Raw genomic sequence first — 13,750 nt, 5'->3', positions numbered from 1 at the left:
ATTATTTTTAACCAAAAGGTGTGCTTTTGGTGGGTTTGGAACTAATGGTGGTCTGTGGGTGGCACTATTACTGGGGATCTGTGAAGGACACTGTTATGGGGGATCTGTGGATGACAGACACTGTTATGGGGGGGATCTGTGGATGACGGACACTGTTATGGGGGGGATCTGTGGATGACGGACACTGTTATGGGGGGGATCTGTGGATGACGGACACTGTTATGGGGGGGATCTGTGGATGACGGACACTGTTATGGGGGATCTGTGGATGACGGACACTGTTATGGGGGGGATCTGTGGATGACGGACACTGTTATGGGGGGATCTGTGGATGACGGACACTGTTATGGGGGGGATCTGTGGATGACGGACACTGTTATGGGGGGGATCTGTGGATGACGGACACTGTTATGGGGGGGATCTGTGGATGACGGACACTGTTATGGGGGATCTGTGGATGACGGACACTGTTATGGGGGGGATCTGTGGATGACGGACACTGTTATGGGGGGATCTGTGGATGACGGACACTGTTATGGGGGGGATCTGTGGATGACGGACACTGTTATGGGGGGGATCTGTGGATGACGGACACTGTTATGGGGGGGATCTGTGGATGACGGACACTGTTATGGGGGGGATCTGTGGATGACTGACACTGTTATGGGGGGGATCTGTGGATGACTGACACTGTTACAGGGGGGGGGGGATCTGTGGATGACTGACACTGTTACAGGGGGGGGATCTGTGGATGGCACTGTTACAGGGGGGGGGGATCTGTGGATAGCACTGTTACAGGGGGGATCTGTGGATGGCACTGTTACAGGGGGGATCTGTGGGTGGCACTGTTACATATGTGCCATCCACAGACCCCCCCACCCCATAACAGTGCCATCCACAGCCCCCCAGCCCATAACAGTGCCATCCACAGCCCCCCAGCCCATAACAGTGGCATCCACAGACCCCCCCCCCTTAACTGTGCCATCAGCTCGATCATCCAATAGAGCACACCCACCCCCGCCGCCGCCGCCTGTATACTAATATTAATTGTCTTATTCAATTAAATTGCATTAGATATGCCCCCTCACTCCTATATTGCTAATCGAACCTTAAATCCTCATCCTAGGTGCTGTAATGCAGGCCGGGCGGCCGGCGCGTCACTCGCTGACGTCACTCGCCTGCGCCGCCTGCTTCATTCATAAAGTAGGCGGCGCAGGCACGTGACATCAAGGAGTTACGCTGCCGCCCGCCCAGCCTGCATTACAGCACCTAGGAATAGGATTTAAGGTATGATTAGCAATATAGGAGTGAGGGGGCATATATAATACATTTTAATCGACTAAGACATTTAATATTAGTATACCGGAGCGGCGGGGCGGTGCTATACTACACTGATTGCACCGCCCCGCCGCTATTCCCGGCCCCCAGCTCCTCCTCCCAGTCCCTCCCCCGGCCCCAGCTCACGCTACATCGCATCCAGCGATGTTAAATTGTCAGCATTCGCCCCATAAGACGCAGGGGCATTTCCCCCCGATTTTTTGGGGGGGAAAAGTGCGTCTTATGGGGCGAAAAATACGGTAACTCATTCTTTGTCCATTATGAGATAAGGAAACATATTTATTAGATAATATACAGTACAGACCAAAAGTTTGGACACACCTTCTCATTCAAAGAGTTTTCTTTATTTTCATGACTATGAAAATTGTAGATTCACACTGAAGGCATCAAAACTATGAATTAACACATGTGGAATTATATACATAACAAAAAGTGTGAAACAACTGAAAATATGTCATATTCTAGGTTCTTCAAAGTAGCCACCTTTTGCTTTGATTACTGCTTTGCACACTCTTGGCATTCTCTTGATGAGCTTCAAGAGGTAGTCACCTGAAATGGTCTTCCAACAGTCTTGAAGGAGTTCCCAGAGATACTTAGCACTTGTTGGCCCTTTTGCCTTCACTCTGCGGTCCAGCTCACCCCAAACCATCTCGATTGGGTTCAGGTCTGGTGACTGTGGAGGCCAGGTCATCTGGCGCAGCACCCCATCACACTACTTCATGGTCAAATAGCCCTTACACAGCCTGGAGGTGTGTTTGGGGTCATTGTCCTGTTGAAAAATAAATGATGGTCCAACTAAACGCAAACCGGATATAATAGCATGCCGCTGCAAGATGCTGTGGTAGCCATGCTGGTTCAGTATGACTTCAATTTTGAATAAATCCCCAACAGTGTCACCAGCAAAGCACCCCCACACCATCACACCTCCTCCTCCATGCTTCACGGTGGGAACCAGGTATGTAGAGTCCATCCGTTCACTTTTTCTGCATCGCACAAAGACATGGTGGTTGGAACCAAAGATCTCAAATTTGGACTCATCAGACCAAAGCACAGATTTCCACTGGTCTAATGTCCATTCCTTGTGTTCTTTAGCCCAAACAAGTCTCTTCTGCTTGTTGCCTGTCCTTAGCAGTGGTTTCCTAGCAGATATTCTACCATGAAGGCCTGATTCACACAGTCTCCTCTTAACAGTTGTTCTAGAGATGTGTCTGCTGCTAGAACTCTGTGTGGCATTGACCTGGTCTCTAATCTGAGCTGCTGTTAACCTGCGATTTCTGAGGCTGGTGATTTGGATGAACTTATCCTCCGCAGCAGAGGTGACTCTTGGTCTTCCTTTCCTGGGGCGTTCCGCATGTGAGCCAGTTTCTTTGTAGCGCTTGATGGTTTTTGTGACTGCACTTGGGGACACTTTCAAAGTTTTCCCAATTTTTCGGACTGACTGACCTTCATTTCTTAAAGTAATGATGGCCACTCGTTTTTCTTTACTTAGCTGCTTTTTTCTTGCCATAATACAAATTCTAACAGTCTATTCAGTAGGACTATCAGCTGTGTATCCACCTGACTTCTCCACATAGCAACTGATGGTCCCAACCCCATTTATAAGGCAAGAAATCCCACTTACAGGGAGTGCAGAATTATTAGGCAAATGAGTATTTTGACCACATCATCCTCTTTATGCATGTTGTCTTACTCCAAGCTGTATAGGCTCGAAAGCCTACTACCAATTAAGCATATTAGGTGATGTGCATCTCTGTAATGAGAAGGGGTGTAGTCTAATGACATCAACACCCTATATCAGGTGTGCATAATTATTAGGCAACTTCCTTTCCTTTGGCAAAATGGGTCAAAAGAAGGACTTGACAGGCTCAGAAAAGTCAAAAATAGTGAGATATCTTGCAGAGGGATGCAGCACTCTTAAAATTACAAAGCTTCTGAAGCGTGATTATCGAACAATCAAGCGTTTCATTCAAAATAGTCAACAGGGTTGCAAGAAGCGTGTGGAAAAACCAAGGCGCAAAATAACTGCCCATGAACTGAGAAAAGTCAAGCGTGCAGCTGCCAAGATGCCACTTGCCACCAGTTTGGCCATATTTCAGAGCTGCAACATCACTGGAGTGCCCAAAAGCACAAGGTGTGCAATACTCAGAGACATGGCCAAGGTAAGAACGGCTGAAAGACGACCACCACTGAACAAGACACACAAGCTGAAACATCAAGACTGGGCCAAGAAATATCTCAAGACTTATTTTTCTAAGGTTTTATGGACTGATGAAATGAGAGTGAGTCTTGATGGGCCAGATGGATGGGCCCGTGGCTGGATTGGTAAAGGGCAGAGAGCTCCAGTCCGACTCAGACGCCAGCAAGGTGGAGGTGGAGTACTGGTTTGGGCTGGTATCATCAAAGATGAGCTTGTGGGGCCTTTTCGGGTTGAGGATGGAGTCAAGCTCAACTCCCAGTCCCACTGCCAGTTTCTGGAAGACACCTTCTTCAAGCAGTGGTACAGGAAGAAGTCTGCATCCTTCAAGAAAAACATGATTTTCATGCAGGACAATGCTCCATCACACGCGTCCAAGTACTCCACAGCGTGGCTGGCAAGAAAGGGTATAAAAGAAGAAAATCTAATGACATGGCCTCCTTGTTCACCTGATCTGAACCCCATTGAGAACCTGTGGTCCATCATCAAATGTGAGATTTACAAGGAAGGAAAACAGTACACCTCTCTGAACAGTGTCTGGGAGGCTGTGGTTGCTGCTGCATGCAATGTTGATGGTGAACAGATCAAAACACTGACAGAATCCATGGATGGCAGGCTTTTGAGTGTCCTTACAAAGAAAGGTGGCTATATTGGTCACTGATTTGTTTTTGTTTTGTTTTTGAATGTCAGAAATGTATATTTGTGAATGTTGAGATGTTATATTGGTTTCACTGGTAAAAATAAATAATTGAAATGGGTATACCTGTATATTTGTTTTTTGTTAAGTTGCCTAATAATTATGCACAGTAATAGTCACCTGCACACACAGATATCCCCCTAAAATAGCTAAAACTAAAAACAAACTAAAAACTACTTCCAAAAATATTCAGCTTTGATATTAATGAGTTTTTTGGGTTCATTGAGAACATGGTTGTTGTTCAATAATAAAATTAATCCTCAAAAATACAACTTGCCTAATAATTCTGCACTCCCTGTATTAACCTGACAGGGCACACCTGTGAAGTGAAAACCATTTCAGGTGACTACCTCATGAAGCTCATCAAGAGAATGCCAGGAGTGTGCGAAGCAGTAATCAAAGCAAAAGGTGGCTACTTTGAAGAACCTAGAATATGACATATTTTCAGTTTCACACTTTTTTGTTATGTATATAATTCCACATGTGTTAATTCATAGTTTTGATGCCTTCAGTGTGAATCTACAATTTTCATAGTCATGAAAATAAAGAAAACTCTTTGAATGAGAAGGTGTGTCCAAACTTTTGGTCTGTACTGTATATGGGTAATCAATGGGCGAATCTCCTAACCTCCTACTGTGGTGAGTGGTGGTAGCTCTGGAAGTCCAGGGTCTGAATTAATTTTACTAAGCACCATATAATAATTACCCAAATTATAATTAGGTAGGATGGTTTCGGGAGCGGGCCCCCCCCCCCCCCCCCCCAAAATAGCTAATTACGGGTCCCCTTATGTTGTAAGGGTTCATTTAGTGCACATAACCCCTTTCTGTTAGGAGACAAGAAATTTTCAATTCAACAGGTCAAACTTATTTAACCTACGACACATTTTTAGGGAACACATTTCTTAGTGCTTTCTCTGTAAGACATGAACCCCACTCTGTGCCCAGCCCTGTGTCCTGCTTCTCTTAAAGGGCTTCTGTCACCCCCAAAACACTATATTTTTTGGGGGGCTTGTTAAAATCCTTATTTAACAACTATTCCCTATATAGGGCTCTTACCTTTGTCTATGGCTTTGTTTCCTTAAAAATCGATCTTTTAAAATATGCAAATCACTTCACTACCAGCAAGTAGGGCGTCTACTTGCTGGTAGCCGCCGCAAAAATCGCTCTCCTCCTCCGGCTGGCCCTGTCAGCATTTCAAATCCTGCGCTGATGACGTCACCGAAAGAGAAAACGTCATTGGCGCAGGCGCACTGAGGGAGTGCTGAGGAGGCGGGGCTCCTTCTCAGAGCGCCTGCTCCGAATGAAGACAGGCGCGGGATTTGAAATGCTGACAGGGCCAACCGGAGGAGGAGAGTGTTCGCTGGCCCTGTCAATAAACAGGAGGAGGGGGCGTTTTTTTGCGGCGGCTACCAGCAAGTAGACGCCCTACTTGCTGGTAGTGAAGTGATTTGCATATTTTAAAAGATCGATTTTTAAGGAAACAAAGCCACAGACAAAGGTAAGAGCCCTATATAGGGAATAGTCGTTAAATAAGGATTTTAACAAGCTCCCCAAAGAAATTGTGTTTTGGGGTGACAGAAGCCCTTTAACACATTAATAGCGTTAAACAATTAAATTCTGGCTACATGCAGCCACCTCTAGGGGGGGCTAAAGAGATATGGATCTCCTGCCACCTGTCGCGGGAACGTCCGTGACAGTACCTCTCAAAATTAGAGTTTAGGATGCCTTTAAAAATATTTCATTTTGTGGCTGTATTTCTATTTTTGAGGATTTTGTCCCAGTTAGTTAGGCCTATGGCCTCTCTTAGTTGGTTAAATTTAGCTTTTCTGAAGTTTGCTATTTTTGTTCCTCCCTGAAGAAACACTCTTTTAAATGACAATTCCCAGGTGTCCCCCAACCTGCACATCTGTTGTACTGTCAGGTCTATTGGTTAGTACTAAATCAAGTATGCCGTCCCTCTAGTGCCACGCTTTTTTATACTTTTTTTAAAATAATGTATCCATTTAATGGCTAGCAAAAATGTACCCTTACGTGTAAGTTTTTTGTATACGCTAAACGGATGGTGAAAGCGTGACGTCAACCCAGCCTGTTATTATTCCCATCTCTGCCTTTCATGGGCCACATTAACCCCTTCCCACCACCCCAACATAAAATTACAGCGGAGGTTTAAAGATGGTGCCCGCTGCGCTCGCGTTTGAAACAGCAGGCATCTGGGACTAATATATGCGATCGACAATAATGTTCATTGCACACATTTAACCTCTCAGATGCACTGGTCATGAGTGTGTGTGCAGCAGTCGTTCCTCCTGAATGATAAGAAGATGCCGCACATAGGTTCCTATGGGGCCCCCGCCTGTGAAACATAGTGTAATCCCTATAGACTTCTATGCTGATGCATTGGGGTCTATAAGAGAAGCAATCTATTGATTGCTTGTTTAAGTTCCCTAAGGAACTATTAAAAAGTTAAAAAAGAAAACCTTTTTAAAAATATTTAAAATACAAATTCAAATGACCCCAAAATAAAAATACATATACAATGAAAAAAATAAATATCATGGGCATTACCGTGTGGGAAAACACCCGTACTATCAAAATATAAAAATACTTATCCCATATGACAAACGGAATAAAAGTAAAGATGGCAGATTCACCTTTTTTGGTCGCTTCAACAAAGGTCATAATTTGATGATGCAAATTAAAAAAGTAATTTTTTTTCAGTATTAAAACACAAGAAAAACTATATATGTGGTATGATTCTAATCGTACTGACTCGGCATTTGGATTTTTTTTCCAGCTTCCCACTACATCACATGCAATATTAAATGGCGCCATTATAAAGCACAACTTGTCCCGCAAAAAAAAAAAAAAGCCCTTACACCACTATGTAAACGGAAAAAAAAAAGTTATGGCTTTGGGAAGGCAGAGTATAAAACGAAAATGAAAAAAAAATGGAATTGCCCAGTCATTAAAGGGTTAATATAACACCAGCATTTTCTGGTGCACTTGACAGACATTGTCATAATTTGCTGTCCCCAGTGGGGCTCACAATCTAAATTCCTTATCAGTATGTCTTTGGATTGTGGGAAGAAACCCACACTAAGGGTTCATGCACATAAACGGATTTTTCCGTGTCCGATCATTTTTGCGGCTTGTGGGACCATTCGCTTCAATGGGGCTGCAAAATTGGAAATTACCCTGTGTGCATCCCGTGTCCTATTAGGGGCCGGACGTTTTGATCCTCAAAATGCGTAATGCACACGGCCAGTATCCGGGTTTTGCAGATCTGCAATTTGCGTACCTCAAAACATCCGAAGTCGATTCGCATAAAACTTCGTTCTATTTGTCACCGCCAACTCTCTGAGAAGGTCTGGCAGACGTTCTTCTGTACCTCTTGCATGATGTTCGTTTTGGTTTCACTTTGTCATCTCCTTTCCTTCTCCCAGCTGTCACCTATACACACTAATTGCCTCCCTTTATATTCCCTCCCATACTGCCTCACTTTTACGGTTTATACTACAGGGTAGGCCATTTATATGAACACACCTTAAAAAAAAACTTGTAAATAACTCATGAAAGAATAAAGTTACGTTAAAACCAAGCACACCATTGTTTTTCTTGTGAAATTCCCAATAAGTTTGATGTGTCACATGACCCTCTTCCTATTGAAAAACCAAAAGTTGGATTTAAAATGGCCGCCATGGTCACCACCCATCTTGAATAGTTTTGCCCCTCACATATACTAATGTGCCACAAACAGGAAGTTAATATCGATAAGTGATTTGGACCGGCACTCAAAACACCCAGAGGAATGTGGATCCAAACTAGTTTATTCAGATACAATAAAATAAATCGAAATGCAATATTATTGATGGATATCGATTATAAAAAATCGACTACAATGGATCGATCTAATAAAATCGAGAAGGTAAAATACATGAATAAAATTAAAAAGCAACTAAAAAATAATATCCTTAATCGATAATTACTCGATTTTTCTGGAGACCTAGATGTTTCTCACAATTAAAGTCCCAGTGTAACAAGCCCATATCATATGGGTGAGTCCCAGTGGAGATGGTAAAAGCTGTGTCCCAGTAGGAGTAATCAGGATTGTATCCTCAAAGCTCTGTATAGAGAACAGGGTTTTTCCTATTCAGGCTAGCATAGATGATAAATGCAACCAACTTTCACAGTTCAACGTATCGAATTTTTGTTACTCACAACCTTCGGTGCTGATCAAGAGGTTCTTTGTATGGGTATTGTTTCAGGTGGCGTCCCACCATTCACATCCAAGTCCAGTAATACAGATTTCCCTCTGCAGCAATTCTCAGGATTTCGTCCTAGGATATCACAGGACTTGCTCCGTCTGTAGGTTTTCGTGAGTCAAATAGATGATTTTTCCTTACGTGATTGATTTCAATACATGGCCATGTAAAATAGCAGTCGAGTTTACACACAGGTACTTCGCCCAGACGCGTTTCGAGATAGCTTATCTCTTCCTCAGTGGGTAACCTGTGGTCTGAGAACCTCGACTTTTAAACTCTCCACCTCATTCCTTAATTGTCCACATTGGATTCCAACAGGTGTTGGTAATTTGGTTGGATGGTTACCACCCCTAGTTGTTTCAAAATGAGGGTTTCCTATTTTTTAGAAAGCATCTGGTCTATTCTTGTCGATTATTTATACTTACAGACATTTTGTCAGAATTATCGAGTGATTACTCCTACTGGGACACAGCTTTTACCATCTCCACTGGGACTCACCCATATGATATGGGCTTGTTACACTGGGACTTTAATTGTGAGAAACATCTAGGTCTCCAGAAAAATCAAGTAATTATCGATTAAGGATATTGTTTTTTAGTTGCTTTTTAATTTTATGCATGTATTTTACCTTCTCGATTTTATTAGATCGATCCATTGTAGTTGATTTTTTATGATCGATATCCATCAATAATATTGCATTTCGATTTATTTTATTGTATCTGAATAAACTAGTTTGGATCCACATTCCTCTGGGTGTTTTGAGTGCCGGTCCAAATCACTTATCGATATTAACTTCCTGTTTGTGGCACATTAGTATATGTGAGGGGCAAAACTATTCAAGATGGGTGGTGACCATGGCGGCCATTTTGAATCCAACTTTTGGTTTTTCAATAGGAAGAGGGTCATGTGACACATCAAACTTATTGGGAATTTCACAAGAAAAACAATGGTGTGCTTGGTTTTAACATAACTTTATTCTTTCATGAGTTATTTACAAGTTTTTGACCACTTATAAAATGTGAGAAAAATGGAAGTGGGGCACACTCTTTAAGTATAGGGATCTTTATTGAAACATACTAATTTAAATGAACACAGTAAGTACAACAGTAACAATATAAAATTACAGTAGCAATATAAAAATACAGTAGCAATAAATATCAGCTGGTGAGGCAATCGTGATATAAAATCAGCAATAAAAAGCAGATAGGTTATTTAGGCGATAACAGTAGTGACAATAATATTTAAAATGCCATATAATAAAGTATTGCAATCAACAGGATAAAATATAGATAAAATGTATTAAATTCAATAATATCAATATAGGTAAGATCCCAATAGGTATGGATTTCTTTGAACCAAGTTGGTAATAAATATTAGTCTTCCATACATAAAAGCTCACTCCGGTACCAGTCCTTGTAATAAATATTTGGGAGGGTTAGAGATCCAGGCATATATAGCAGTACAAGTTTGTATAAGCAATAAGTCAGCTGCTTATACGCACAGCGGCGTCCCGCTGTATTAATAGGAGGCGATCGCTTTCAATGGGCTATGCAAGCTCTTACCCGAGGATCTTTGCTGCTGGATGATAACCCCTCGACTCGGCGTATTCTTTATGCCTTCAGTCTCAAGGGGTGATGTTCAAATTTGAATTTGGCGCCGGTAACGTTGTTTGCTCCACGTGGTTAGATTCGTCTCACGTGTAATAGCGTTTGTAGATACCGGCAATTGACTGATACTTAGATAGTCTCCAGACTTCCTCGGACTTGCAGACCCTCTTCTTTTGATAAGGGGGATACCAGACGCGTTTCGGGGATTTGCGGAAAAGACCCCTTCTTCAGGCATAAAGAATACGCCGAGTCGAGGGGTTATCATCCAGCAGCAAAGATCCTCGGGTAAGAGCTTGCATAGCCCATTGAAAGCGATCGCCTCCTATTAATACAGCGGGACGCCGCTGTGCGTATAAGCAGCTGACTTATTGCTTATACAAACTTGTACTGCTATATACGCCTGGATCTCTAACCCTCCCAAATATTTATTACAAGGACTGGTACCGGAGTGAGCTTTTATGTATGGAAGACTAATATTTATTACCAACTTGGTTCAAAGAAATCCATACCTATTGGGATCTTACAGCTTTTTATTGCTGATTTTATATTACGATTGCCTCACCAGCTGATATTTATTGCTACTGTATTTTTATATTGCTACTGTAATTTTATATTGTTACTGTTGTACTTACTGTGTTCATTTAAATTAGTATGTTTCAATAAAGATCCCTATACTTAAAGAGTGTGCCCCACTTCCATTTTTCTCTTATTTATACACTTTTAACAGACTGGGTGTTGTCTGTGAGTGGGAGCACCTCCTTGGGATACCTACCTCAATCTATTGCGACATTTCTATATTCACTTATAAAATGTGTTCAATGTGCTGCCCATTGTGATGGATTGTCAATGCAACCCTCTTCTCCCACTCTTCACACACTGATAGCAACACCGCAGGAGAAATGCTAGCACAGGCTTCCAGTATCCGTAGTTTCAGGTGCTGCACATCTCGTATCTTCACAGCTACCATCTTTTCTCTCTGTATTTTCGGATGTGTTTTCCGAGAGTGGTGTCCAGGAGCTGCCCCCTCACCGTAAGTATGATTGCCCCATTAATCTCATTCCAGGCGCCAAGCTGCCAAAATCTCGTTTATACAATCTCTCCCAACCTGAAAGAGTCGCTATGCGTATTTATACCTCTGAGAGCCTGAGAAAGGGACACATCCGACCCTCGAAGTCACCTGTTGCCGCTGGTTTTTTTGTTAAGAAAAAAGATGGTTCTTTAAGACCTTGTCTGGATTTCAGGGAGCTGAACTGTATCACAATTCGTAACCCATATCCGCTTCCTCTGATCCCTGACCTATTTAACCAGATTGTTGGGGCTAAAGTTTTTTCTAAGTCGGATTTAAGAGGGGCATACAACCTAGTCAGGGTGAGGGAAGGGAACGAATGGAAGACGGCCTTCAACACCCCTGAGGGTCATTTCGAGAATTTGGTTATGCCATTTGGTTTGATGTATGCTCCGGCCGTCTTCCAACATTTTGTGAACAGCATTTTTTATCATTTAATGGGGAAATTTGCACTGGTGTATCTAGATGACATTTCGATTTTTTCTCCTGATTTCAAAACTCATAGGGACCACCTACGTCAAGTCTTGCTCATTCTGCGGGAGAATAAATTGCACGCTAAACTGGAAAAATGTGTGTTTGCGGTTCCGGAGATTCAATTTCTTGGTTTTCTTCTCTCCGCTTCTGGTTTTCGCATGGACCCTGAGAAGGTCCGCGCTGTGCTTGATTGGGAGCTTCCTGAGAATCAGAAGGCGCTAATGCGGTTTTGGCAATTATTACAGAAAGTTAATTTTGAATTATTCCTCTGTTGTTAAGCCACTCACTGATATGACTAAAAAGGGGGTAGATTTTTCCTCCTAGTCGGTAGATGCGCTTAAGGCCTTTTCTAGTATCAAGGAGAGTTTTGCTTCCGCTACCATTTTGGTACAACCTGGCGTCTCTCTACCTTTTATTGTTGAGGTGGACGCCTCTGAGGTGGGTGTGGGTGCGGTCTTATCTCAGGGTCCCTCTCCTGCCAAATGGCGACCGTGTGCCTTTTTCTCAAGCAAACTCTCCTCTGCAGAGAGAAATTACGATGTGGGAGATAGGGAGTTGTTGGCCATCAAATTAGCTTTTGAGGAAGGGCGCCATTGGCTAGAGGGAGCCAGACACCCTATTACCGTGTTTACCGACCATAAGAATCTGGCCTGCTTGGAATCAGCCAAGCGTCTGAACCCGAGACAGGCCAGATGGTCTTTATACTTTTCTAGGTTTCATTTTGTTGTCACGTTCCGCCCCGGGGGTTAAAAATATGAAGGCTGATGCCCTGTCACGTTGTTTTCCGAGAGGGGGGAACTTTGATGACACGGGTCCCATTTTGGCTGAAGGGGTGGTCGTCTCTGCTCTTTATCCTGATTTGGAGGCAGAGGTTCAGGCAGCCCAGGCAGAGGCTCCTGATCTTTGTCCTCCTGGGAGGTTGTTTGTGCCTCTCGCTGTACGACACAAGGTTTTTAAGGAGCACCACGTTACTGTCCTTGCTGGGCACCCGGGGAGTAGAGCCACAGTGGATCTCATTGCTCGGAAATTCTGGTGGCCGGCTCTTCGTAAGACGGTTGAGGGTTTTGTGGCAGCCTGCGAGACCTGCGCTCATGCCAAGGTCCCTCATTCACGGCCATCGGGTTCTCTCCTCCCGTTACCCATTCCTTCCCGTCCTTGGACGCATCTGTCCATGGACTTCATTACGGACCTGCCTCGTTCCTTGGGGAAGACTGTGATTCTGGTAGTAGTGGACCGTTTTAGCAAAATAGCGCATTTCATTCCCTTTCCTTGGTTACCCAATGCTAAGACGCTGGCGCAAGCATTTGTTGATCACATTGTCAAATTGCATGGCATTCCTTCAGACATCGTTTCTGATAGGGGCACGCAATTTGTTTCCAGATTCTGGAAGGCCTTCTGTTCTCGCTTGGGGGTTCGGTTGTCGTTCTCTTCTGCTTTTCACCCGCAGTCGAATGGTCAGACCGAACGCGTCAATCAGAATCTGGAGACATATCTGCGCTGTTTTGTGGCAGAAAATCAGGAGGATTGGTGTTATTTTTTGTCCCTTGCTGAGTTTTCTTTAAAGGGAACCTGTCACCGGGATTTGGGGTATAGAGCTGAGGACATAGGTTTCTAGATGGCCGCTAGCACATCCGCAATATCCAGTCCCCATAGCTCTGTGTGCTTTTATTGTGTCAAAAAAGCGATTTGATACATATGCAAATTAACCTGAGATGAGTGCTGTCCCTGACTCATCTCATATACAGGACTCATCTCAGATTAATTTGCATATGGATCAAATCGTTTTTATGACACAATAAAAGCACACAGAGCTATGGGGACTGGATATTGCGGATGTGCTAGCGGCCATCTAGCAACCCATGTCCTCTGCTCTGTACACAAAATCCTGGTGACAGGTTCCCTTTAAATAACCGTCGCCGGGAGTCCTCTGATAAGTCACAATTTTTTGGTGCATATGGGTTTCATCCGCAGTTTGGGACATTCTCTGGAGAGGGGTCTTCTGGTTTACCTGATGAGGAGAGATTTTCCTCGTCGTTGTCATTTATTTGGCAAAAGATTCAGGGTAATCTGAAGAGGATGAGTGAGAGATATAAGCGTGTGGCGGATAAGAGAC

The sequence above is a fragment of the Bufo gargarizans genome, chromosome 5 (genome assembly GCF_014858855.1).
Source record: "Bufo gargarizans isolate SCDJY-AF-19 chromosome 5, ASM1485885v1, whole genome shotgun sequence".
In the NCBI taxonomy this organism is placed as follows: domain Eukaryota; kingdom Metazoa; phylum Chordata; class Amphibia; order Anura; family Bufonidae; genus Bufo; species Bufo gargarizans.
Note: the sequence above shows the minus strand (reverse complement) of the source record.